This window comes from Octopus sinensis, linkage group LG10 (genome assembly GCF_006345805.1).
Source record: "Octopus sinensis linkage group LG10, ASM634580v1, whole genome shotgun sequence".
NCBI lineage: Eukaryota > Metazoa > Mollusca > Cephalopoda > Octopoda > Octopodidae > Octopus > Octopus sinensis.
Genome location: NC_043006.1, coordinates 77363882 through 77388881, shown reverse-complemented (window position 1 = coordinate 77388881; position 25000 = coordinate 77363882). Strand labels below are relative to the sequence as shown.

The 25000-nt window shown below is 33.8% G+C and overlaps 1 protein-coding gene across 1 annotated transcript in view; it reads right to left on the bottom strand.

Moving 5' to 3' along the window:
• Positions 1-25000, bottom strand: part of LOC115216420 (5-hydroxytryptamine receptor 2A-like) — a 344032-nt gene that overhangs the window by 43041 nt on the left and 275991 nt on the right. The window contains exon 3 of the mRNA XM_036506829.1: positions 4462-4568. The gene's annotated coding sequence lies outside the window, so the exon portion shown is untranslated. The remainder of the gene's footprint in view (positions 1-4461; positions 4569-25000) is intronic.

Here is a 25000-nt window from a genome sequence, read left to right as displayed (position 1 = left end):
GTACGATTTTGTAGAACTCAATAAAAGCTCTTTTTTGTACCATTCAATACACATTAATTCTAAATGTATGCGTTTCTTATATTCATACTTCTGGCAAGATATGCGCAACTTCAAATATATTACATGATATTCATATTGTAGCAAAAGCTAGACACAGTTTCACCAACACATACACATATAGAAACAATTACAAATCTACTCTCCTCCTCTCCACATACACGTCTTTCGTCTCAGACTCAGCGGCCCTGTTTACCTATCGCATTGAACAGTAATAAAATATTTACACCATATTAAACTCAGTCTATTAATTCGAATATCTTATCTTCCGATTCATCACTGTCAAATATGTTTCGATTCGCATTTATTCCTACGTTCATAATTATATCTTCCTGACTGCCCATAACCAATTAAATTATTAGTGTGTTAAACGAATTTCACTCCCTTTTCAAATGTGCACCGGAGAGAGAAATTGCCACAAAGTCGATTAGGAATAAAACTGACGGAATTTACTTAAATCTGAAATCAAATTTACTTGCCTAAACATTCATGTTCATCATTGGTTTTTAATTGAGGCGGAATAAATGTTTTATATGGTTTATTTGAAAATCTAATGGCTAAATATTTGCGTAGTTGTATCAAGCACAAAAGATAATCCATTTAGTGTATTCTATCATCTCTATAGACGCTTCTTTTGGATTTTAGTTTCAGAATTTTGCTGTTATCAATCTATTTATTTCTAAAACTTTCACCCCTTGTAAAAAGTACATATGCTGTATATAGAGCATTCATTTTCAAAAGGGTAACCTCAGGCATTCATGTTAGGTAGTAAATGCTAGTTACATTCAATATGCTGAGTTCGTCGAAACTGTAGTAATGTATAATATTATGTAAGATATAGTATTTCATTCGCTCGATCACGCCTAAGGTTAGACTTCGTTTCGCATGCTATCATATTGGAGTAAATTATGAGAACTCTTTCATAGGCTAATTACATGAAGGTGCATATTCACATTGTACTATTTTCGAGTTGGATGATAACATTAGAATTCCATTTAAAGTCACACTGAGAATCCTATTTAATTGCAGCACTAGCATGTTTGTATGTTGCAGTGGAATATTCTTTACTGCATCGAGGTTCTTCAGGAATTAGGTTGAAGCATTATCAGTGAAAGAAATTCGGTTTCTTATCTTAATTCTTGTATTGTTACATATCTATGGTATAATGTTAGTGAAGCTAGTCGAGTTGCGCATGAGGCAAATATTCTAATTGGAAAGAATTGCTAAAACAAGTTCAAAATATCACGCTGCTTTTGACTAACAAATACCAAGGTAGCTAATGGTCTGTCTGTCTGTCTCTTCCTCGACATACATATATCTATACATACCTTTATAAATATACAAACATACATGCATACATATATATAATATATATATATATATATATATATATATATGTATGTATGTACATATATATGTGTGTGTGTGTGTGTGTGTGTGTATGTATGTATGCATATATATATATATAGTTAATCCAAACAAGAAAGCACAAAAAAACACAACAACGCGAGGACGTGGAACAAATATAGTATTATTGGACGCTCAGGAAAGAAGGAGGGTTTAACGTTTCGAGCGGGCCACTTCGTCGGAAACATAGGAGAAGGAAAGATCCAGAGAAGGGAAGACAGAGGAATAAAAATCGCCAACGGTACTCACGCGGTCACAATATATATATGTATGTATGTATATATATAACGGGAAGCTTTATGAAAATAGACAAAAGACGAAGACAGGTGGAAAACAAACGAACAATTGTATTAGTATGGCGCTCAGGAAATATAAATAAAACAAGTCTTTAACGTTTCGAGCCTACGCTCTTCAACAGAAAGATACACAGAGAGAAAAAAAACACAGAAAGAAGGAGAGAAAAAAAAATGTGTATATATCTATCTATCTATTTATCTCACTCTCTATATGTATGTATGTATGTATGTATGTATGTATGTATGTATGTATACACACACACATATGGCGTATGATTTTTTTCAGTTTTTTGCCGAACGACCTGCACAAATGATTTGTTTATTGTGATCAAATGTCCGAGCCGCACATTAACTCACTCCCTATACATCGAATTAACGTTGCCTTATCAGGTGCACTGTGTACAAAGCGTCAGCAGTCGAAGTGATCACTGAGCAACGTGAGATGGAGTGTTTTGCTAAAGAGCACAACCCACCTCTCTATCTAAGAATTGAAATATTTTTTTTATACTTGTTTCAGTCATTTGAGTGCGGTCATGCACGAGCACCGCCTTTAGTTGAGCAAATCAACCCCGGGACTTATTCTTTGTAAGCCCAGTACTTATTCTATCGGTCTCTTTTGCCGAACCGCTAGGTGACGGGGACGTAAACACACCAGCATCGGTTGTCAAGCAATGCTAGGGGGACAAACACAGACACACAAATACACACATACATATATATATATATATACATATATACGACAGGCTTCTTTCAGTTTCCGTCTACCAAATCCACTCACAAGGCATTGGTCGGCCCGGGGCTATAGCAGAAGACACTTGCCCAAGATGCCACGCAGTGGAACTGAACCCGGAACCATTTTGTTGGTTAGCAAGCTACTTACCACACAGCCACTCCTGCGCCTATGTACATTGGTTTCATATTTTGGCAAAAGGTTGGCAGTTTTGAAGTGATGGGTGTACAAGTCAATCACTTCGACTCTAAAACGCTTCATTGGAATTCTATTTTAATTTTGCCGAAATGAAGAACGGCAACTCAACCGCGTAGGAATTTGAAACAAGCGGAAACAATGCGGCCAAGCGTTTTCTTTCATGTACACAAAGAGGAGGCGCAGGAGTGGCTGTGTGGTAAGTAGCTTGCTAACCAACCACATGGTTCCGGGTTCAGTCCCACTGCGTGGCATCTAGGGCAAGTGTCTTCTACTGTAGCCCCGGGCCGACCAATGCCTTGTGAGTGGATTTGGTAGACGGAAACTGAAAGAAGCCTGTCGTATATACGTATATATATGTATGTGTGTGTTTGTGTGTCTGTGTTTGTTCCTCTAGCATTGCTTGACAACCGATGCTGGTGGTTTTACGTCCCCGTCACTTACAATAAGTACTGGGCTTACAAAAAATAAGTCCCGGGGTCGATTTGCTCGACTAAAGGCGGTGCTCCAGCATGGCCGCAGTCAATTGACTGAAACAAGTAAAAGAGTAAAAGAGTAAAGAATCTGCGAGCTTGCCCCCTTACAATAATGAAGTATTAGAAGTGGTTATTTTTTTCAAAATGAAGCTACGAAATTGTACCAAGTAGACTGCGACTGTTGTTTATTTGCTGCATAGGATGAGGTTTGTGAAGCAGCGACATAAACAGAGAAATTGAGACAAAAAAAGAAAAAAAGAGTCGGAGACGAAGAGGAGATAGAGAAAAACATAGAGGTAGATCAGCAATAGAAAGATATGAACAGGGTGGAAGAAAGTAGGACGGTAAGTTTAATGGAAGTGCGGCAGCGGGTTTATTGAAAAGACCTGGTGTATTAGATATTTAAACTGCAGTAGATTTCAGCTTGTTGATTTTGCGAGCGAAATTTACTGAATATGCTATATATTCAGCGCTCAACTCTACCATATTGACATTCACCATTTCTCTGTTTATGCGCACACGCAGACACGTGTGCAATGTGTGTGCTTATTATTGTATGTGTCTGTCTTTGTACGTATAAGTGCGTGCGTGTGTGTATTATTAATGGACATATTTGGTAAAAGATACCTGACTGATCTTGAAACGAGGAATTTCCGTGAGATGTGAATTTATGTGTGTGCGTATGCAATCATAAATTCATGAATAGAGACACATGCAGACGCACACACGCCCACCCGCACACACACGCTCACACACAAACAAATACAGAGAACATTTGGAATATTGATAGAAATTACCTACCTTTTTTTTAATTATTTAAAGTAATTATTAAAAAACTTATCAAAATATACACACAAATGTATTTGCGTGTATATGAAAAACACAAATAGAGAGATAGATAGTTAAATAGAGATAGAGATAGAGAGGGATAGATAGACAAATGACTATATAGATAGGTAGATAGACAGATAACTAGATAGAAAGATATATAGGCAGATAGATATGTTGATAGATAAATAGATAGAGAGACAGATAGAGAGATAGATAGATAAATAAATAGATAGATAAATTGTGCCTACGTGTGTGTGTGTGAAAGAGAGAGTGTGTGAGAAGGAGAGACGCTAGGATGAATTATGTGTTACTGGCCTACAGGGAGGATGAGGGGAGATAAATCGCCCTATCTTTTTTGTTAGTTCAGTAGTTTCATGAAAATGTAATGCAAACAATTGAAACACTAAATGAAAAATAATTACAACATAGAGCAAAAATTGTTGATATCGTAAAAAGCTTGGATATTTACCTAATCAGTATATGATAAAGAATCCATTAACATCAAAATTAGTGAGATCCTGTTTGTGTTCCGTTGATACATTTCTCCTCTGTGGAAGTGTTGTTCACCGGTCAATGCTGCGAAATGAATGAAAGTACATTTGTGAATCATGTCAGAATACAGCTATGATTAAACTATGTAATTAATTAAACTTAAATAAAATTATAAACAAGCTGATGCATACAAAACTCCTTAATAGGACAAAAATTTGAAACACAGAGCCCCTCTGTGTAAGAATTTTAGAGAGCAAAAAGAATGGAGAGATAGATCTACATGAAAAATTACATAAATTTTAAACAGTTATAAATTCATAGCCATCTATCTATCTATCTATCTATCTATCTATCTATCTATCTATCTATCTATCTATCTATCTATCTATCTATCTATCTATCTATCTGTATATATATATTTACACATACATATAAATGCTTATACATACACACATTTACTCCTATATACACGACCTTCAACTTGACCTTCTCTCTATCTTTTCAACATTATCCTGTGTAAATCTTCATGTTTTCAAGCTGCATTCTATGAGCGATTTATTTATTATTTCCATCAAACATGTATCTTACAAATTATCTTGCCTCCAATCTGTCATATATTCATTTGTAATTGTTGAGAAAATTGTGAATAGAAGCAAGTGTCTTGTGTTCAGGCTGAACATCCGCATAGACCTGGCGGCTACGAACAGCCTTTGGTCAGTATTCACATTTTGTAAAGAGATAATATGCTGGCCTATGTGCTGTTAAATCTATGTATCTATAATGACTGTAATATTTTAGTTTAGCCCTATAATACAACAAAAGACTTTATTAAAGAAACTAACATTACCAAAATATTTTCCCTGCATATTTTCTCTTCTACATTCTCAACAGTTCCACATGATCATTGGATCGATTTTAATAAAGTGGGAGTCATCCTGCAACCTCTGGAAGACATGTATGCTGCATCGTCTTTCTTCATTTGTCACAGATACTATAATGTCCTCTGATCTTCAGGATAGGCTCGTCGCTCGAATTGCCCCATTCCGGGGCCACTCGACATGCTCGTTTCCTCTACCCTTTCTATTCCTTGCATCCAAATATTCTAAATCCCACTACTTCTATGCCATACGCTTCTTTTTCACTATTTATATCTAAGGGCCAACGGCTCTCAGAGTGGCGAAAAACTGGCTGTCAAGGGCTGCCATTTTATTAATTTCGCTTTTCAAGCAGATATTGCTGCTCAAATACTTCATTCTAAGTCTATGTCGCAGTGTACTTTATAAACATGATAATAAACAATAGAAACTAAGCACATGCACTACAGGGTAAAAATAAAACTTATTCTCAACACGATGTGATTAATAGTCTTGGTTCACAATCAAATCGATCTTGATCAGGTTTAATACTGAAAGTCAATTATGAAGTTAGATCGAAACATTAGATTAGATATAATATCTATTAGGCATAAATGAAATGACGTAATTTGCTAGAGCTTGTTACTTTTCGGCACTGGCTAACTTTAAATTAAAAAGTTTTCAAAGTTTTTCCTGTGACCATATTATTAGGTTTACAGTGCTGTTTTAATTGATCGCATCGTACGTTATATCTCTTGTGTCTTGTAAATGTCTGAGTTCATTAAAGTTGATGCTCTATTTCAACTTCATCTCGTTAATCCATTATGACATTTTCTAAAATGTATCAATCCACCTGCTGCAGTGCTTTCTCTCTCTCTCTCTCTCTCTCTCGCTCATTATGCATAAGTGTAGTCCGCATAGTTATCTCGAGTCGGTAATACTGGGAAATAAAAGGTTACAGCTGCTCTAATAGTTCTTCATAGAAACAGTGTGCACTATAATGTGTATTATTATTATTATTATTATTATTATTATTATTATTAGTAGTAGTAGTAGTAGTAGTATTAGTAGTAGTAGTAGTAGTGGTAGCAGCAGCAGCAGTAGTAGCAGCAGTAGTAATAGTAGTAGTAGTAGTAGGTTAGTAGTAGTAGTAGTAGTAGTAGTAGTAGTAGTAGTAGTAGTAGTAGTAGTAGTTGATGTGTTGGTGCTGGTCTTGTGGCTGTTTCTGTTGTAATAGTAGCCACACATTGTAGTATTTTATGTTAAAACTAGAATATATCAGTTGTTATGCAAAAGTAAATGGCAATTCACCGATTTCGACGATGACTATTCACTTGTTTGAATAACTGTACTATTTATTCATTGAATTATCACGTGATGTGGCTGAGTGGTCCATAAATATGTGTGCTTTTATCATAATTCTAATGCAGAATCAACGCGACTTCTTCCACACCTTACACGTACTTTTACAATCCGCCCAACAGATATCCTACCCGCTTGTACAAAATCATAAATGAGCAAACGACGAAAGTGAAAATCACATCCCTTACCCCAAATACTACGCAGCGGTATCTACCCGAAACTTAGTGATTTCGAATTGAACGCGTCTTAACTACTCCGCCAAGCTATGTCCAGTGATCAGGGACGTAGAATCGCCGATTCCTATCAATTTCTACCTCAATTGGGTGAAATTTTATCCTGTGACATTCAAGTATTTCTGGAACAATTCCAGCAATGGAGTGGTGTGGATTTGAGATTAACATAGCGTTCGAAGTGAAAGCCAGAGTAAGAAGCACAGTTCAAGATTCAGAGATGTAATCTTATTAACTGCAGCCGCTGGAAAACATCAGTATCAATCTGGTAATCCATCGCCTTGTTTGAATACTGCGTTTATTGTTTTACTGATTCCAGAGCTAAATAAATAAATAAATGTGTATGACGGTGGTATATAATTCTCTGTGAAACAAGAAATCACTACGCAAATGATAATCGAAATGGCTTCGGTATTTCGTATTTCTATTAAACACTTAAATCTACTCTGACATGAACTGGGTGCCATTTTTTTTCAGGAATTCAGTGCGGCTGCAGTAATGCAATACTACATATCGACCCATTGACCAGTAATCTGATACAGTAATCATTCCGACATCTGCCATTAGCCAGGAAATGGTTGAAAATCAGCAAAGGACCGAAAGGTTACAAAGACGAAAATATAAAAGGAAAAAAAAAAGAAAGAAAAATAATGTTCAGAGGACCATTTGTAAATCTAAAAATATGAAATGTTTCTGTATACAGTTACCACTTTTATCTTCGTAGTAACTTATTACTTCAGTTTGGAGTGGAAGTTCACAACAGATTATAGTCAATTTAGATGTCATATAATACCACTTTCACTTATTGTTTGACACCATATATATAGACTCTCAATGGTACTTTTTATTTACTTCGTTTTTCAATGGAGAATACATGATAAAACCAGTGAACAAATTAGCAAAGTAATATCACTGTCAGACATAATAATAGCTTATGTTTCCAATAATTGCCTTCATATTATCAATACCATGGGACTCGTAGAATATACATATAAATATATACATGAGCATGTGTGTGCGTTTGTATGTACATATAGATAAGTACATGCACGTGTTCACATATATATGGAGTTATGTAAGTGCACACACATTTTGATATAGATACATATACAGTTTTATATGTGAGTAAGTATGCGTATATTCATATGTGCCTGTGTATCTTTAACAAAATATCAGCAGTTTTGGAAGCTTATAAAAGCTAAGCGATCAAGTACTAGAATATTTTATTTCGGTATTAAACTTTCTTTCGCTCGAACGGTGCAATACGAGATGAGCTAATAATCAGCTAATTATATCCCAGTTTATTAAACATCGCAGTAGTTTGTCTGGGATTTCTAAGAAACTTAACAGAATTTGTCTAGTGACCTCATGGAACGCATCGTATACGTACACAGAGAAACGATATATATTTCTAGTTTATGGATATTTCTTTGTATTAAAGAATAATTTGTGAGAAATACATTCATATGTTCAAATTAGGAAATTGAAACTTGCAATAACTGAAACTCAATGTGCAAGATTAAAGGTATATTGCTTTTTAAAAGACGGCAACTTTACCAAGAAGCCGTGATCCATCGATTTAAACTTATTTACAATGTCGCTTGAGAATGAAGAGTTACCGATATGAAGAATACATCAATTCTATGTGTATATTACAACATTAGTGAGCTTCACAAACGACACGGACATGAGCTCCATTTCTCCTTCCCAAAAATGTTAGGCCTTAATTTTATTGTTCTTAATTTTCTTGTTTGCATATAAGTAAATGTTATACTAGTAACAAGCAAACATAGAGACGGCATGAGCCGACATAAGATCACGTTCAGACACATAGTATGCTCATATTTGCACTTCATATACTACTTGTACTTATAAAGATTCACATTTATTCTGTAAATGCCAAAGTCTCCATAATAGCAATTCTTACATGAAGTGACTTGGAATAAACATAATTTTCTCTTTTGCTACTCTATTTTTATTTGTTTCCTTAAATTTAACGAATCTGCAAATGATGTAGTTTTCTTTAGGGCTTAAAGACGTATATACAATATTTCCACTTTCTTAATATCTCGTTTAAGAATTTAGACTAATATTTACAATTCAATACTGACATGTCTTCTGGTTTGTTCTTTTTGTCTTAAATTTGAGTCTACTGCTTTCCTTCTCTCTCCCCCATCGCTCTTTGCAGGCATACATGCATTACAAACACACACACACACACACACACACACACACACACACACACACACACACACACACACACACACACACACACATATATATTCTTATAAACAGACATGTTGAAACAAAACCGTGATTTTAACTCATAGCTGTCAATGATTAAACATTCATAATTGGAATGGATAACTAAAATTGAATGTTATGTATTTATGGAATTTTGATCTACTGCCGGATGACTTTCAGCCTAATCTGTATATATGTGTATGTATGTATATATATATATATTTACTTAATCATTGGTATTTTATTGGTATTTAAATTTTAGTATTTCTATTATATGTAATTTTCTAGATGGTGTAATTAATTGTTCATTTTGAATTGATAAAAGGTGTTTTGTTCTAATTTATATATATATATATATATATATATATATATATATATATATATATGAAATTTGATTTAGTATTTCTAAAATGAATTTTACCCCTGTAAGTTAGGATTAATATTTCCTCAAATAATTACATATATATATATATATATATATATATATATATATATATATATATATATATGTATGCGTGTATGTGTGTGTGTCAGTGTGTATCTCTCTCTCTCTCTCTCTCTCTCTCTCTCTCTCTTCCCTCTCTCCCTCCATATATACATATATAGGGATCAAAAGTGGAGCGAACAATAAGTTCAAAGCAACCTCAAGCACACACTCGTACTAGACAACAACTAGCCACACATGGTCGAAACATTTTATTCCTCCTCCATTCTTACCCTTCTGTAGATATCGCAATACTCCCATACGTTCTTTAACACCACACATTTAGCAAAGCTATTATATGTAATATAACGCATAAAAATGACTTAAACATGAATTACACGTGCTCCTGCTCAACATGCTCATTCTATGTGAAGTGAAGAAGGTTGCTTAACCACGTAGTAAGATTTCGAAAAGAACTAGTTTTAATGCTTTTTTTGTATATATATATATATAATATATATATATATAATATATATATATATATGAAACTTCATTTATATATTATATTTATATTCGTGTGTTTGTGCTTATATATATATATATATATATATATATATATATATATATATATATATATACACATATTCCACGCAAGTTGCACTGATCTCACTGCAGACAGTTAATATCAGGCAGGTGGTGAGACAGTGAATAGACAACATATGTTTGGAAAAACAGTGGCGCATTTCTGTGGATTGTTTTTAAATAAAGCAGCATGAAATGCATTACTGATCTCAAACGAGATGTGTTGCGATCGTGGTATGTGTTTATTTATAATACCACGATGCAAGACCTGCTGTGAATAATATTAAGTTTATACACCGTTTCTCTATACATGAATACTTTAATAATTATAAAATAAAACAGTATTGTAAAGATATTAGAGTTGATAATAGTGATAGTTTTCTGAGTTAATTACGACAATGCTAATGAAGCGAAAGGGATTGTTAACGATACCCACTACCCGGAATATAATGTAAATATGTATTTACCAATGAATGAATTTATAAGCGATTTCAATGTTTATATGCCAGTGTGTTTGTTAGTCAGCAAAATATAATCAACTGGCGTTTATATAAACAATGTCTGTAAAATAAGATGTTGGTCTGATGTGAAGACGCGTGTGTTCTGATGTTTCAAAGAGGGCAGTTTGCACTTTTTCTTCTTGACTTCTTTTTCCTCTGTGTGTGAGTGCATGCATTCACGCATGCATACAGAGATTCATACATACATACATAGAGTCATACACACATACATGCATATATACATATATACATATGCATTTATAGCGTAAGATATAATATTATATATGCTGATTTCAAATTTTGGCACATTGTCAGCAATTTTAGAGTTGGGAGAAGTTGATTACATTGACAGTATTACTTTACTGGTCCTCATTTTATCATCCCCAACATGATGAATGATAAATGGCTAAGTTGAGCCCGGTGGAATGTGCACTTATGACGCAAAGACGGGCAAAAGGCTGTTAATTATTTTCCCAGCCGAGTTAACGATTCGTTACATATTTTTAAACTGTTTTATAATTTTTGTATGTATGACACCTCATATATCAATGGTTCCATTGACAGACCTTTGATGAAACATTTGTAATTCAATGAAATAAAAGGACTTCCTCAGTCTATTCGACCTCGTTTTAATCGTATGTATGTGTGTGAGTGTGTGCATGTGTGTTTGTGCGGGGACACATTTTTTCTCTCCATCTTTCACTTTATTCAAACTGATTTCGTCAGTCCATTCTGTTAAAGCGCATCGGTTCGAAATGTCATCGATTTCTTTAATCGTTTCTGAGCATGTCCCTTATCCTCTTTGTTCCATATCTGTTTCTATCTTTTTTGGGGGGATTTTTGTTGAATTTGGAAATATATATATATATACACATATATTTATACATATAACTATATACATATGTATATAGATATATTTATATATCTATCTATCTATCTATCTATCTATCTATCTATCTATCTATCTATCTATCTATCTATCTATCTATCTATCTATCTATCTATCTATCTATCTATCTATCTATCTATTTTGCTATATGAATATATATTTATCTATCTATTCCTATATGTATATCTAACTATCTACTTATATATGTATGTATGTATGTATGTATATATATATATATGTGTGTGTGTGTGTGTGTATGCATATGTATATATATATGTATATATATATGTATATATATATATATATGCATGCATATGTATATATATATATATGCATGCATATATATATATACAACCATAGACGCACACATACACATATCACTCTCTCTCTTTCTCTCTCTCTCTCTATATATATATATATATATATAGAGAGAGAGAGAGGGGGAGAGAAAGAGAGAGAGAAAGAGAGAGAGAGAAAGTGAGAGAGAGAACGAGAAAGAGAGAGGGATCTTTAAAAAATTCGAGGATAATAATTCATTTGTTGTTTGGTTTGAGACAACCCGCCTTTGAATTAATGTGAACGTCGTTGCGTTTCCGAAATCCACAAACACAGACCGAAATGGCGACGAAAAAGCATAGAAGGAAAAGAATGAAATAGAATATTATGATATGATGAAATGTGAAAAAAGAAAATGTGAAGGACGAGGTAGAGGAGAAGAACATAATGGAAGCACAGGACGAGGAGGTGAAAGCGGAAAATAGTAGTAGTAGTAGTAGTAGTAGTAGTAGTAGTAGTAGTAGTAGTAGTAGTAGTAGTAGTAGAAGTAGTAGTAGTTGTAGTAGTAGCGGCAGCAACAGCCGTAGCAGCAGTAGTAGTAGTAGTAATGGTGGTGGTGGTAGTAGTAGTAGTATTGGTAGTGGTAATAGTAGTGGTAGTAGTAGTAGTAGTAGTAGTAGTAGTAGTAGTAGTAGTAGTAGTAGTAGTATAGTAGTAGTAGTATAGTAGTAGTAGTAGTAGTAGTATAAGAACACCAACGGCAACAAAAAGAAAAAAATTGTGGAAGTAAAGACAGTAGCTAACTTGATTCAGTAAATAAAGATAGCAACGCAACATCTTCCCGTGATTAGTATATATAAGAATATAAGAACACACGCGTTCACTATTTTCTTGACGATTTGTAGTTTATTTTTTTCCTTTTTAATGATTTCATTATTCATTCATGTTTACTCTTATTTAACGTCGATGCAAACTTACATGAGCAGCAAGAGAAGCTTCGGAAAGGATTTTCTGTCATCCAATTTAATCAATTGATTGCGAAGACAAATCCAGCAAAGGAAAACAAGAAAATGGAAAGAAGTAATAACAGCGATGTTGAAACAACAAAATAAAATGGAATGAAGTAATATAACAACGAGGTCAGTAACAACAGCAAACGGTTAGAACGGTGGAACGAGGCCTGCATAAGCTGCAATAGCGAACACACGAATGTAAATGAAAAGACGGTGGATGTAGTTGTTCTAATAAAACGTTATATAAATCTTAAGTAAAATCCTCGTTACGCATATATTTTTTTTTTTCTCCTTTTAAACGTAAATGACGAGTTTGCTGCTTCCGTCAGTCGGTGAAAGATTGAACCGCTACTTAACTAATAGGAATTAACGTAGAAAATAATGGTTTACATATGTATGTATGTATGTATGTATGTATGTATGTATGTGTGTGTGGGGGTGGTGGAGGCGCGAGGCTTAGTGGTTAGGGTGTCAGCATCATGATCGGAAGATTGTGGTTTCGATTTCTGGAGCGGGCGACGCGTTATGTTCTGGAGCAAACCACTTCATTTCACGTTGCTCCAGTCCACTCAGCTGGGGAACATATACGCCCTTGAAACTGGGAAACCGGGCCCACGAGACTGGCCAGGCTTTAAAAGGGCGCACTTATTATATTTATGTATACATTTGTGTGTATATATATATATATATATATATATATATATATATATTGGTAAAAACGGTAAGATAACAAAAGAAAGAAAGAGACCTCAATATTATGTAAATAGAGGAAATTTATCTTGATTATTGAGTAATTGTAACATATTATTTTATATATATATATATATATATATATATATGCATATATATATATACATTTGTGTGTATATATATATATATGCATTTGTGTGTATATATATATGTATGCATATATAAATATATATATATATATATATTTGTGTGTGTATATATATATGCATATACATATATATATATATATGCATGTATATGTATGCATCTATGTACGTACACACACGCGTATATATATATATATATATATATATACGTTCAAACACACAAACCTACATTCACATTTACACTCTCGCATACATATTGGTGTAAAACAAGTAACGTGAGCTACAAATCAGTTCTCAGTACACCAGCTGAATTACGAACTGCGTTGAGCACTCCTGTTTCGACAGAGTTTTATATTCATATATATATATATGTGTGCGATCACGCCAGTACGTTTGTGTGTGTGGGGGGGGGGTGCGCGCGTATGTGCGTATGTGCGTGCGTGTGTTTGTTTGTGTGTGTGTGTATGTGTTGTAAAGGTTCACGTGGAAAATTTTTACATTAGATTTGGCAATGACTTCAAGCTGAGAAGGTAAATAGAACGTCACACTTCATAACATTTTGATTAGAATTATGTGAAACCTTTAAAATTCTATTTGTCACATGTGTTACACTCTCAGCAGTTGATCTTTGAATCATTAGAGTACTGATGTCCCTTACAATTGTTATTCAAAGGTTCACATCACAACGAGTATCCTTTTCAACTGCAAGACGATTCATCTTTTGGATTTAAATTGCATGAAGCATGAAAATTCACTTTCATGAATGTGAATTGATTCAAATGTTAGAAGAAATCTTAATGCCCTGCTTGAAAGAGTTTTGCAGCTGACATGCACGCATATTCACTTTGAATTTTTAAAAAAATGGTTTCCCTGCATCTTCTCATGAACGGTTTTTATATTTCAAGTTAAAGGTTTTCACTATGAAAATGAATAGCACTATTGTTACTATCATGTCAACCTTTGAGGAATAACCTTGAAATTATACACTTTTTTCATAAAATGGCCGATAATTTAAATTCAATATTCCATTAGTATGGGAATTTATTGAACATCATTTTAATCGCCAGCACCCCACAGCTCAGTTTTAAGATTTTAAAGACGATTGGTTAAATTGAAATGAGAATAATTTTGTAATTTTCGTTGTAAGTGATGACTTCTTCAAAACACCGAATGTATTTGCTGTGACGAAACACTAAATTTAACTAATATATTTAGTACCTGTTCATAACATTCGCATGGAAAAATGGCAAGCACATTTTCAATGTTGGGTTACAAGCAATCCTACAATAATCTCTGCGTTAGAGTTTTCACTTTAGATCTATCTCAATGATGTTGGTGAGCTAAGTTCCATCACATGTTTTGCTGACTAGATTTCCGTGTTGTTCCAAAGCACTTATTTTTTTTTCGTTTTTACCAAATCAGTTCAAAGAATTCTGTACTTGGTTCATGGCTGTTACTAGGTTGTTGAAAGAATTTTGAAGCAGCTTTCTTTGTTGACAGATCATCTATATCTATGCATGTTGGTGTATGTTCCATCATGCACAGAATCATCTAGTCGATGATCCCGTTCTCTATGTTCTTCTTTTTTGTTACCTTCAGATTATAATTTGTTCTCCGATATCTTACCTTTTCGATGCTCAAATGTGGTTGGCACGCTTAAGCGAACTGAGGATTGTTACTTTCAACCTCAGGAATCTTTTACGACTATGAAGAATGTACCCTGATCATGATAGTTGAACAAATGCTATCTTTTGCCACGGCCTCACCAAGGATCTTTCAGTTTCTTTGAGAACTTTTGAACATCAGATCCAGTTTTGATTCAGTTTTCCTATATAACCTATGTTAATTTTTTTTTTATTTATCCGACTGTTTGTGCGACTGCCTTGGAGATGGCATGTTTGTATTTTACGCATGCAGATTTCATTTTTGAAATGATTGTGTGATTTCAAAGTTCAGCATAACGCCACTTTATGTACGTTGATGTAGTGATTTCATGTAGTGGAGGCGCAATGGCTCAGTGGTTAGGGCAGCGGACTCGCGGTCATAGGATCGCGGTTTCGATTCCCAGACCGGGCGTTGTGAGTGTTTATTGATCGAAAACACCTAAAAAAAGCTCCACGAGGCTCCGGCAGGGGATGGTGATGATCCCTGCTGTACTCTTTCACCACAACTTTCTCTCACTCTTACTTCCTGTTTCTGTTGTACATGTATTTCAAGGGGCCGGCCTTGTTACTCTCTGTGTCACGCTGAATATCCCCGAGAACTACGTTAAGGGTGCACTAGTCTGTGGAGTGCTCAGCCACTTACACGTTAATTTCACGAGCAGGCTGTTCCGTTGATTCGGATCAACCGGAACCCTCATCGTCGTAACCGACGGAGTGCTTCCATAGTGATTTCATGTAAAAGTTTCAGTGCATCAAAAGACATACCTTCCCACGTGGAGTAATTAGTTGCTTTCGATCATTGTGCAAAGCATGATATGAGCCATGTCACGTTACCAATGCTTAATTACACAGAGCTGCTTAATGTCTTTTATAACTTGTGTATAGATAATCAAGAAGTCGATCTGGCACTACGTTTTTGATCGCAGAGTTGTTAGATATCCTGGCTACCCGGATACACAAATCGTGGTACTAAACTTAAGTGGATACAGGTTGCAGATGTACTGAATATTTGTAGAACAGCTTCTGAGAGACACTTGTTTGAACGAAATGCCTTTCAAAGAGAGTGTTCTATAACTATTACTACTATTCGTTACGTATGAAAAAATCACGTTTACTTATATTGGTAACTTTATTTACATTGGTAACTTAGCTTGGTATGCTTACTTACCAGTGATAAAAGTCATTGGTAGTATATTGAATAGGAAGAATAAATCGTAACTATACAGATACGAAGGCGATTCAGTAATATATTATATTACTGGGGTAATATTTCTTTCTCTAATTACTCGTATCGTCATCCGGAATAATGAGACAGAATACCGTGACATCGTAATATGCATGTGATACACTAACGATAGGAAGTGTAAAGTAAATGTGAAAGGGACCGATGGAAAGGAAACCTCTGTAACTAAATGTTAGGATCTATAATTCTAGAGACCTCTACTGAAGTAATTTGCATTACAATTGAAATATAAACACACGTGAGCGGTAGATACTTATGTTATCGATTGACAAAATATTTATTCCGCTAAAACGAAGTACTTTGAAGAGTTTTCTCTTGATTAGTTAAGAATTAATTAGAGACAGTTCTTCACAGAGACAAACGTATATATAAATATATCTATAAGACAAAACCACGCAGATAAAAGAGAAACTCCTGATAAGGTAGTATATCAGAGATTGCAGGTGTGCAAGTATATGTGCATGTGTGCGTGTGTGCATTTCTTTATCTCTCTGCATCTCTCTGTTTCTCTCTCTCGATATAAACATACATGCACACATATGTATATACATATAATCAAACAAACACACACACATACACACTCAGACACATATATGTATATAATATGTTATACTCTCTTTACTCTTTGCTCCTTTACTTGTTTCAGTCATTTGACTGTGGCCATGCTGGAGCACCGCCTTTAGTCGAGCAAATTGACCCCAGGACTTATTCTTTGTAAGCCTAGTACTTATTCTATCAGATTGTTTTGCCGAACCACTAGGTTACGGGAACGTAAACACACCAGCATCGGTTACCAAGTGATGTTGGGGCGACAAACAGAGATACCCAAACATATACACGCACACACGTACACACATACATACATACACACACATACATACATACATACATACACACACACCCACACCCACACACACACATATTTATATATATATAGCCAGACAGACAGACAGATATATTGATAGATAGATAGATATACATGTATACGACGGGATTCTTTTAGTTTCCGTCTACCAAATCCACTCGCAAGGCTTTGGTCGGTCCGAGACTATTGTGGAAGACACTTGCCGAAGGTGCCACGCAGTGGGACTGAACCCAGAACCATGTGGTTCGTAAGCAAGCTACCACACAGCCACTCCTACGCTTAAAATATAATATATATATGTATTATATATAACTCTGAAATACAGAGATGAAGCTCCAATAGAGTGAAGCCGTTTGCGTTGGGTGAATGGCCTTGTATGAATTCAGTTGTGTAGTTATTTTATAAATATGTGTATAATTTTACATCACGATGTGTTTTGCGAATGGAGTTCACGATAAAAAAGATTGTATCTGTGAAGTAGTTACTCTGAATTTTTGGTAGGAAATTCCAGATTTAGATAATCATTATATAATGAGATAATCAGGAGAATTTATTTCTGTGCTGAGTTTTATATATTATAATAATTTGAACGACTGTTCAAATAATATCTCTTTCCCCAGAAAGTCGTTGGTGGATTAAAAAAAAAAGCGCTTCAAATATTAAATGACTGAAACCTCCAGTTGGCTGCTGCACACAAACCTTAGTCAGTTCATATCAAATCCATATATACTTCCTAGAACTCTAACAGAAGATCTTTGAAGTGATCACGGCTTAACAATACACGAGGCGAGTTAACTCTAACAAATCGCTTCCAACATTCGGCTTTTGGTATGCAAACATTTACTTTCAGACATTTTGGTAGAAAGATTTTAGATTGGTATCGCTCACGTTGTAACCACACGAAAATATATAGATTTGCTCAAGTACAATTAAATAGACACTAGAAATGTATTTCCACTTCATGCATGAGGTTACAGAACAGCGTTTTGCCTGGATTTCTTTGGAAAATATTTGGCACGTATATTCACCAGGACATTTTCCAAATCTATTACCTTTGTCTTCTGCTAGTGATACAAACTAATCCCATATGATAACTACGCATCATTTGTAGTTAGGATATATATTACTATTTATAAAGCAAAATACTTTCCATTATTACAACATTTACTAATCAATTGGAATAAATGTACACATATTGTAACATACAACGTGAATATCTTATACAACTGAAAAAAAACTTTCTTAATTAGATATTTAAAAGTACGGTTTGGTAGATCTCAGATCTGAGGCCGGGTTTACCAATGTATATAATATGATAATGTGGATATCAACGAACTCACAAAAATACTTACTTTCTTATCCACCTGTCTACCTTCCTACATTTCTATAAAACAAAATAAAATAGTAAAATAAATGCGCCCTTTTAAAGCCTAACCAGGCTCATGGGCCCGGTTTCCCGGTTTCAGTGGTGTATGTATTCCCCAGACGGACGGGACGCCAGTCCATCGCAGCGTTACACATTTTTGCCAGCTAATTGGACTGGAGCAACTTGAAATGAAGTGTTTTGCTCAAGAACACAACGCGTCACCCGGTCCAGGAATCGAAACCACAATCTTACGATCATGATGCTGACACACTAACCACTAAGCCAAGCGCCTCCACATAAAACAAATTACCTACAGAATATTGATTCTAAATTCCATTCAAATGTGTGATACACTGGGTACAGAATCTTCTACCATAGAGTCGGATTTAATCGGTAGAACAACGAGGGAAACCGTCATAAGACGCACAATGGAATGCTGTACAGCCACTTAGTGATTACAAGATCGATGAAATATAAGTAGGCAAAATCAAGTGGTTGCGAAAGTAAGGCATTCTTAAAAGTGTAAATCACTAAATGAATATGTATATTATATTGATAGTGTATATATATATATATATACGTACGCACACACACACACACATACGGTAGATAGATACATAGATAGATAGATAGATAGATAGATAGATAGATAGATAGATAGATAGATAGATAGATAGATAGATAGATAGATAGATAGATCATGTCTGGACAATTATATTCAAAATATTTTTCTGTATTTTTATTTAGATTTTGTATTTTTATAACAGGTAATGCCATGGCTTAGCAGAGTATGCCTCAGATTAAAAGCATTGAATTATTTGTGTATTCCCACCAACAAACTTTAATACAAGCCTCAGAGTTTAAAAAAGACAAATCAATATTTAATGTAGTGTTTCTTAATTCCAAGTTTCTAATCATACTAAAGTCGATGTTAATGTACGCCTTTCCAAGCTGATACAAGAATAGAAATGGTGTTTTCCTCAATGATTTATACAACTTTGAAATTACAATTTATATGCTAATATTGCCAAATCGAATATCATAAATGTGTTTGTAATGTGTAATTACGAAATCATTTTTTATTAGAAAGGTTACTGCAATTAATATAAACTATCATTACAATCACTTTCGTCTAGATTGAATTGACATGTTTTATTACATCCACCAAATCGTTAAAAAGAAAAAAAATATAATAATAATGTAAAGTTTGCTTAGCTTCTTCAGATAAAGACATCCTTCATCACTTTGAAAATTAATATTATTGCTAATAATTTTATAGCTATTCTGAGAGAAATGTTTCCACTACAAAGACTGGAAGTATTAATATAATGTTATACAACTAGGAAAATAAAAACAAATGGAAACAATCAAGAAATTGGTGATCTGAATACTCAGCAGGAAAATAAAACAGAAAACAAGCGCAAATATGATTATTTTGTGACTTTAAAATCTGATAACGCTGTCAATATTAGTTTTACACGAAATTTATATTCGTTGTTGAAAAGAAGACACTAATATAGAACATATGTTTAAGTAATGGTTTCTGATTTAGGCACATAACTATTGTTTCCTAGGGTTGTTTTAGACACGCGATTATTTATTTATAAACATCGGGGAAATATTAAACTTAAAACTTAACTACATCATTGTAGTCAGCATGAATCAAAATTCAGCCACTATTATTCAGTTATTTGCGTGTTTTTGACTACCAGACATAGTTCTATTACACTCACACAGACACACACACGCACATGCACTCACACACACATACACACACACACACACACACACACACACACACATATATATATATATATATATACACTACAAACTTCTTTCAATTTCTGTGAATCAAATCAATCGACTCACAATTTTTCGGCCGATTCCACGTTATAGTAGGAGAGATTAGCCCAAGGTACCACTGCGTGGTACTTTCGAACCATGTGGTTGTGAAGCAACCACATAGTTCTCATATATCTATATCCATATATGTATATAATTACATGTACATATATATATATATACACACACACAAATATATGTGTGTGTGTATGTGCGTTTTTCCTCTCTCTCTCTCTCTCTCTCTCAATCTATCTATCTATCTATCTATCTATCTATCTATCTATCTATCTATCTATCTATCTATCTATCTATCTATGTATATATATATATATATAAGATTTGAAATGGCTGGCGGTGAATTGTTACGACCAATTTCTAGCCTCGTATTTCCCCCGGCTGTAATACCATTGATATCTATGTGAGGGCCGCGGTTGAGAAAGACATCATTCGCTCTGCATGGAACACCAAGGCTGTCCTGGCGGCCAAAATCAAGAGATGTTCTAAGATCTTGTTAGGAAGACAATGTAGAATGTATGCATCCAGTTCCTGAGTCGTCCTGAAGCAGTGGTGGAAGCCGAGGGTTCTTTGAGTGAAATGTTATCTATCTTGCCATAATATTTTTGATTTCATTTAACTTTTGTATATTCTTTTAGTTTTGGATGGGAAATTGTTTTCTTTTCCTTTTTATGTAGCCCGAACACCGTTTATAATGTTGTTTCCAAATTAGATAGTCTTTTGTGGGGTAGGGAGCAGGATGGAAAACAGTCTTCAAAGACGTTTCAGTTGATTATATTGACCTAGTAGTTATCTTTAGAGGGAAAATATTAAACTATTGATCAGAATACTTATTTTTCCCATATGAAGGAAAGAATACAAAATATCTAATTAACAATCTAAAAATAAAGAACAATATAAAATGAATTTATTAAACAGGAAAAATACAGATACATAACATTAGATACAGAGCCAGAAAAAAACTGTAAACTACTACATTACGGCAATTCAATATTTGTTTCCAAATTCGTAAACTATGATGAAACGTGAGCCCAAAAGATTTCGTAGCGGGACACGACTGTTCACTTTGCTGGACTATGTGCTGATTGCACCGATAACGTGATATTTTTTCATAAGGATATGCTTTATCCAGTGTAGCAATTTACCACGGATTCCTAAGTAGGAAAAGTTTCACAGGAGGTGACCATGCGTGGCGCTTTCCTGATACATGACATCAGATACGGACCTCAACCCAAAGATTTAAGGCCATCATCGATGTGATAAAAAAAAACTGTAAGACAGTCTGTGCTGCAGTGAAAGCCATGCACTTTGGATTTTAGAAAGCTATGGCTTTCCAGGAAGCCAGTTATACCTCATATCACCACACTTTCAAAAAAATTGATGCTATGGAAGGTGGGTGAGATTTGTCGATTGACCCGTTTCCCTTTTTTCTAAACAATTTCCCCAGAGGCTGATTGGCAGCGACATTACAAGATCGAATTTTCGTTTCGTTTAGAAGAATTACAATCAGATGTACTTTATATACAACACAATATATGTACACACCTACCAGACGATATATAACGAAGATTTCTATAACGTTATATTATTTTGATGTGCAAAATAAGCGAATGTAGAAACGTGAAATAATACATAATTTGACATTTCATTTCCTGCGGGAGCACTATGCGCAAAGAAATATAATAATGTTGGATATGGATGAGAAAAATAGAAAAATACTAAAACGAAAAGGAGACATAAATGTATGCCGTATCTCCTATGTCAGAAAAGACCACCATACATTATTATAGCATGATTTAGAAGGTCAAGGTGTATACATTGTATTCGAAATGACTTATGTGAACGCATACATTGTTTTGATAAGAACACATACGCACTGTCAAAAATGTATTTGCAGTTGTTCTCTGCAAAGCCTAATGTAAATATACATACACACATGCAAATAGATACACACGCATATATGTGTATATTCATGTATATTCATGCATATAAACAAAGGAACACACATTTATGTATATTGAATTAGAGAAGGAATATATGTATATATGTATATATGTATAAATATAAATATATATATATATAATATATATATATAATATATATATATATAATATATATATATATATATATATATATAATTGTATGTACATATATATACCTATATAAATATATATGCATATATATAAATACACACACGCATATACATACACACATATACACACGCAAGCACACACACACTCACTCTCTCTCTCTCTCTCACACACACACACACACACACACACATATATATATATAAGAAACATTACAATCTCTTCGTCAGGTGAAAACTAGAACATTCTCGTAAAGAATGAATTATTTGTGAAATATATGTGATAACAGTGTTAGCCTTTGTTACAGAAATATCCGCACGAGTGACTGGGTGGTAAGAAGCATGCTAGCGAAACAGATAGTTCCAGATCCAGTTACACAGCATGGAACTTTCTGCAAGTACCTACAACTTTAGCCTCGGGCCGACCAAAGCCTTGTGAGTAGATTTGGTTGACGGAAAGTGAAATATTCCTGTCGTATATATATATATAAGAATTTTTTGCGCAATAAGATAAAAAAACCAAGGGTGTGTAGATATTAGAACATTTATAGATAGGTCTTACAGCTGTTTCTGGGATATTTATTAATTTATCCCTTCAGAATATATATACTGTAAGACCTATCTATAAATGTTCTAATATCTACACAGCCTTGGTTTTTATCTTATTGCGTAAAACATGCTGTTATATATATATATATATATATATATATATATATATATATATATATATATATGTGTGTGTATATTGTGTAGAATGTTGAAAAGGAACACACGAGTTGATATATAAAGAAAAAAGCCAAGGTAGAAAATGCTAAAATAATTTTATAAAAAAAGCATTTCTGTCATTAAGACTTTTTCAGTTGTAAGTATGGAAAACAATAAATTTTAGAAAATTTAAAAAAAAAGTTTTTTTAAAAGAATATTTGAATAGTATTCAAATACAAAGGGGCATTTTACTTGTTTCTGTTTGTCTCTGTCTCTCTTGTTTACTCTTGTGGGTTCGAGGTCGTTGTGTATTTGAATACTATGCAAATATTCTTTTAAAAACTCTTAATTTTTCCAAAATTTAATTGTTTTCCATACTTACAGTTGAAAACGTCTCAATGAATGTATTTTAGCATTTACTACCTTGACTATTTTCCATATATATATATATAAATATATATATATATGTATATGTATATGTATATACACACACATATATACATGTATATATAAATATCTGTATGTATATATGCATATGTGTTTGTGTGCGTATACCTGTGTGTGTGCGCGCGTATGGGTTTGCGTATGATTGTGTGCATGTGAATGTGTATTGTCGGTGTATATGTGAATGGCTATGAATTAGTAAATGAGGCAAATGTCACCTTTTTCCTTCACCTTATGAACCCAAAACTTTATCTTGTTCTTGAGAAAATATTATTAAGCTTCCGCGTGTTCTTTTACAGTCATTTTCTGCTTTTAGTGGCAAATTTACTGCGCTGGAATGTTTTCTAACCACAGACATACGGTGAGAGAAATAATAAAAATATATCTGAATGATTCATATCATACATATATTCGCTGTTCTGAGACAATGAGCTGTTTTGACAACGTTACAAATGTGGAGTATATTGTTTTGCATCGCTGGAATATCAAATGTATTTCTACAGATTTCACAGCGATTTTATTGAATAGCATTCGTGAAGTCCTTTATATATATTTTCAGTTTGGATTTTACTGATGTGGTTTAGCTGAATATCAATGTCAGGTCAATAGATATGAGTTTGAGGACTGTAGTTCTTATGTTTCTTTTAGTATGAAATCTATATTGATAGCCAGAGAATAAGGTTTAATGCATTTACATTCTGACAGCCATTTCTTTTTATATCCATTAGTGGCTGCTATAGGTTTTAGTATATAATCTTTCTGAACAGTTGTCAATGTGAAAAGGAGAATAAAACAACGACTTAAGACATTGAGAAATATGATATCCACTGTTTAGAACATGGTATGCTTATTTCTCTATTGAATATAGAAGGATTTTAACACCAAACGTTCGAAAGGAATGATTAAATATTATATTTCTATGTTTTCAGATTCTTTTCATTTCCCAATTCTAGACATTAAATGGTATTTATTGTTTAACCTAATAATTTAACAGAGCTAAATATAGTTAGCTTTAGTTATAAGTTTATTGATTATAAAAACAGATAGTAGAACAATAAAAATCAACTTTTTTA